This window comes from Marmota flaviventris, chromosome 10 (assembly GCF_047511675.1).
Source record: "Marmota flaviventris isolate mMarFla1 chromosome 10, mMarFla1.hap1, whole genome shotgun sequence".
Classification (NCBI taxonomy): domain Eukaryota; kingdom Metazoa; phylum Chordata; class Mammalia; order Rodentia; family Sciuridae; genus Marmota; species Marmota flaviventris.
This window is the reverse complement of record NC_092507.1, coordinates 32,723,355-32,728,628: the sequence shown is the minus strand read 5'-3', so window position 1 is coordinate 32,728,628 and position 5,274 is coordinate 32,723,355. Positions and strand designations below refer to the sequence as shown.

Here is a 5,274-nt window from a genome sequence, read left to right as displayed (position 1 = left end):
TGCTGTCTCCAGGGTCCCTTGGGGCAACCCATACAAGCAACAGACTAGGAGATTGCTGTCTGCAGCCACTGCACACTGGGCCACCACAAATAAAGTAACCTAATCAGCTTAATTAGGTGCAGCATCTTCATTTTCTTAACAATATCTTCCTAAGAACATTAAGTTTTAAATTTGATAAAATCAAATTGATTAATTTTTCTTTTATAGACAGTGCTGTTTTATCTCACCCATATCTTATCATTTTAGTGTCCAGGTCTTACCTATATTGTATCAGATTTATCCTAACTATTTTATATTTTGATGCCATTAATTTTTTTAAAATTTCAAATTTAGATTGTTGATAATAGGTAAAAAACGTAATTGAGTTTTTATTTTGATTTATTTGTTTTTATTTTTATTATTTTGAAGTGCTATGATTTAACCCAGGAACTCACACACACTAGCCAAAAGCTCTATCACTGAGCCACACCCCAGCCCCATAATTGACTTTTTTGTACATTTATCTTATAGCCTACATCCTTGCTAAACTCACTGATTCTAGTATTTGTGTGTGTGTGTGGGGGGGGGACTCCATGGGATTTTCCACATAGGCAATCATGTGGTGTGTAAATAAAAGCAGTTTTACATCTTCCTTTGCAATCTTAGTTACCAATTATTTATTTATTTTATTGCACTAGCAATTTATATGTTTGGAGTTGTCTTGCTCTTCACTGAAATATTGTTGTGGGGGGAAGATTTTTTCTCTGTGTTTTTCATTTTGTGTAGTTTCTATAATTTGCCTTCAAGTTCATGAATCTCTTCTGCAGTGTTCAATCTGTCATTATTTCTATCCATTGTATTTTTCATCTCAGAGACTGTGTTTTTTCATCTTATCTCCAAAAGTTTTCTTTGGGTCTTTTAAAAAATGTCCATGTCTCTACATAGTCAATCTTCTTTTTTTTTTCCTAGCTTATAATCAGTAGAAATATCATCATAATAACCATTTTAATGTTATTGCCTACTGATTTTACTATCAATGTCATTTCTGGAGCAGTGTCAATGGATTGATTAATTAATCTTATTTATGGGTAGTGTCTTCTTGCTTCTTCACATTCCTGGTAACTATTGACTTAATGCCCAACATTTGTGAATTTTAACTTGTTGGATCTTATTCATGTTTATATTTCTATAAAGAATCTTGAGTTTGTTCTGAGAAGTAATAAAGTTACTTGGAAACTATTTGATCTCTTCTTAGGTGGGACCAGAGTTGGATTTAGCAGAGGGTTAATTTTTCTCCACTACTCAGCCAAGACCCTTCTTAGTACTCTAACTGACTCCCCTTGAATTAAGAGGCCTTTTGCTCTAGCTATCAAAAGTCAACTGTTTCTCACCCTGTGTAAGTTTGGATCACTGTTCCCTCTTACTGTTTTGGGGTTTTCTTTCCCTAGCCTCAGGCAATCCTGGCTGATCAATACTCAACTGATTCGTTGAAAGGAAGCCTCATATCTCCGGAGCTCTTTCTCTGCAGCTCTCATCTCTCCAACATTCTGCCCTACAAACTCTAGCCTCTTTGGTTTCTCCCTGACTCCCAGTCATATCTTGTCAATTCAGAGGGACGGCACTGCCTGAGTTCCCCTACCTCTGGGCCATGGCCTGGGACCTTTCTCTAGGTAGTAAGTCACTCTTAGACATTACCTTGTTTTCCTTCCCTTCTCTCAGTGGTCACTGTTCATCATTGCCCAATATGAAATGTCTTGAGTGCCACTCCTTCAATCTGTTTTTTTTTTTTTTCAGTTGTTTCAGGTGGGAGGATAAACCTCTTACTCCATCCTGACCAGAAGCAAGAGTTGCTGGCATCAGCGTTGGCATTAGGGTTGGTCAGGAAGTGTTAGAGTTGACTCTGAGCTGGAGCTGCAATATTTTTTCTCCTTTATACCAGCTGTCACACCTGGCTCCACAGAAGGATCAGTGGTATCAGTCCTTCTGTACTCTCAGGCTCTCAAGCAGTGGGTGCCAACCAGATCAGCAGTCAGGGTCAAGAGGTAACCAGCATGTCCTGTGGGAAGCCAGAGCGGGTATATCTCACTATAACTTTGTCAGCAGAATGATTCTCACTGAGGTTCCAACACTTCCACCCCCACCAGCATTCTCGCTGGGGTCAGGATGCCTTCCTCTGACAGCCCCGACTTCTCCAGTTACTGATCTCACCTGACCAGGGCTGGAGGGAAATTGGCACCTGCAGCCTCCCGGCTGGCAACATTAACCACTACCTAGAAACAACAAGAAAAACTTCCACTTACTTTGAGCAGTTACCATTTGCCATTGCTTGTTTGGGGCTAGAAGAGAGAAAATGGCTTGCCCAAGATGACACAACTGGGAAGGGGAAGAATCTGGTCTGGTGGATGGCCTGCCAAGAATGAGTCCTGAGAACCTTCTTAGTCTCTCTCGCCATTTTGACCAGAGCTCCTGACTCTGTTTCAGGCTTGTGTCTTCTTCTGGGCCTCAAGCCCTATCGCAAATCTGCTTAGTTCTGAGAAGCAGGGTGATAGGTAAATCATAAACAGATTTAGGTTCAAATCCTGTTTCTGTGTGATCCTGAAAGAATCTCTTCATTCTTGCTGAGTCAGAAGAATCACTTCTACAGAATTGGATAATAGTATTATTTCAGGGAATTGATGTGAAGATTAAATGAGATAATTTTTGCAGGGAAGGGGTACTGGGGATTGAACTCAGGGGCACTCTACCACTGAGCCACATCCCCAGCCCTATTTTGTATTCTATTTAGAGACAGGGTCTCACTGAGTTGCTTAACACCTCACTTTTGCTGCAGCTGGCTTTGAACTTGAAATCCTCCCAATCCTTAACCTCCCAAGCCGATGGGATTATAGGCTTGGGCCACAGCAGCCAGCATGAAATAATATTTTTTTTGTGTGGTGCCGGAATCAAACCCAGTGCCTCACTCATGCTAGGCAAGCACTCTACTACTGAGCCACAATCCCAGCCCGAGATAATATTTTAAAGTACTTATTTTGACAGAAGTGTTAAATACTTGGTAGCAAGAGTAAGACTTCTAATTTCCAATCAGATGTATAAGGAGTTGGGAAGTTGTCGTTCTGCCCTAACCACAAATAAAAAGTGGAACACACTGAAAAATCAACAACTCTTCCAGAGCCATCAGAGAAATGAGGTCACAGGGAAAATTATTGTCTTAAAAAGTGAAGAACAGTTAGATACAGAGAACCAGGACTTACTGGAATGGGAACAAGCAGAAACCTCCACTGGAACCAGTACTGGGTTAGGAAAACCTAAACTATCGTTGAAGACTTGCTGGAGGTTCAGTGTGGGAAAATCTGAGAATTAGAAGCTCCAAGAAGATCCTGTTATGAGGGGGCCAACTGTTTGTGAATTTTATCTTTGGAATCTCTGGTAGGTCCTTACAGTGAATGTCAGAGAAGGATCCTCTCCTGCTTCCAGCAAGGGGAATGAGAAGAATGATCATTTTGAAATATGCCAGAGCACCCTGTTCTTCATAACAAGACTTACTCTCCAGAGAAACTATTTTATCAGATCAGAATTTTCTGGGGTTTTATCAGAATCTAACTTGACCTGGGGGAAGGGAAAAAGCCAACCCTAGCCCCCTCTAGTCATCTTGTCCCACAAGGGGAGGGGGAAACTGAGAAGCACTGGGGGAGCTCACAACCAAGGCTCCCCAAAGGACTGAGTTTCCCCACACTCGCACCTAACCACTGCATCACTAAAAGCTTATTTTAATTGGAATTCCTTTTACCAAATACGTCATGCGCAGCTTTTTTGAAAAACAACAACAAAATTCCAAACTAAAGACAAAAATCAGTTTGAAGAAACAGCAAGAATCACAACAAAAGCCAGATATAACAGGATGCTAGAAGTATTCTCCTGGGAATTTAAAACAACTATTGGTAATATACTAAGGACTCTAATGCAAAAATTAGACACCATGCAAGAACAAATGAGCAATGTAAGCAGAGAGATAGACATTCAAGAAAGAATCAAAAAGAAATGAGATCCAAACTCTAACAGAAATGAAGAGAACCTCTGATAGGTTCCTGAGCAAACTGGACACAGCTGAGGGAAGAATCTCCAAGACTGAGGATCTGTCAGGAGAAACTTTCAAAACTGAAATGCAAACAGGAGAAAGACTGAAAAAGAGAGAGAGAGAGAGAGAGAGAATATCCAAGAACTGTGGAACAACTACAGAAGGTATCCCATAGGCAAGATGAGAATATCTAAAGGAAAGAAAGAGCAGAAATATTTGAAGCAGTGATAACTGAGAATTTCACAAAATTAATTCCAGACACCAAACCACAGATCCAGGAATCCCAGAGATCACCAAGCAGGATCAATGCCAAAACCCAAACAAAACTATACACATCCATATCATATTCACACTGCATAAACTAAAGGTAAAGAAAATATCTTGAAAGAAAGCAGGGGATGAGGGAAGGGGTTATACTTTCACAGGAGCAAAGATAAGCACTTCACCTGATGTCCCAGAAACCAAGACAGCAAGAAGAGAGTGGAGTGACATATTTAAAGTATTAAGAATAAAAACCCACAAACCTAGTATTCTGTATCCTGCAAGTTTTCCTTCAAAAGTGATGAAGAAATAAAAAAATTCTCAGACAAATAAAAATGAGGACATTTGTTGCTAGTAGACCTGACTTGCAAGAAATGTATAAAGAAGTTGTTCAGAGAGACAGAAAATGATAGAAGTTGGAAAGTCAGATCAACAAAAGGAGAGGAAGAACAGTAAAGAAGAAATAAGTAAAAAAAAATAATAATAACTTTTATTTTTATTGATCTTTTTTAATTGACAAATAAGTTATTTTTTGTTTTTTGTTTTTTTAAAACCAAGGATTGAGCTCAGGGGCACTTAACCAATGAGCCACACCCTCAGCGCTTTAATTTTTTTTTTTTTTTTTTTTTAATTTTGAGACCAGGTCTTGCTAAGTTGCTTAGGTCTTTAATGAGTTGCTGAGACTGGCTTTGAACTTGTGATCCTCCTGCCTCAGCCTCCTGAGTCTCTGTGCCACAGCTCCTGGTTCAATATGGTGTTTTGAAGTGTACATATACATTGTAGAATGATCAGATTCAGCCAATTAAATATACTGCCACACATAGTTACTATTTTTGTGGTGAGAGTGCTCTGCATCCATTCTCTACATTTTTCAGAATTATAATATATCATCATTATCCATAGTAACTTGGTTGTATAATAGATCTCTTGAAGTTCATTCGTCTCATCTAACTGTAATT

General features: G+C 39.4%; 1 pseudogene; it reads right to left on the bottom strand.

The window, feature by feature from the left end:
• LOC114094568 (small nucleolar RNA SNORA70) lies at positions 1 to 122 on the bottom strand (annotated as a pseudogene).
• Positions 123 to 5,274: the final 5,152 nt, after the last annotated feature.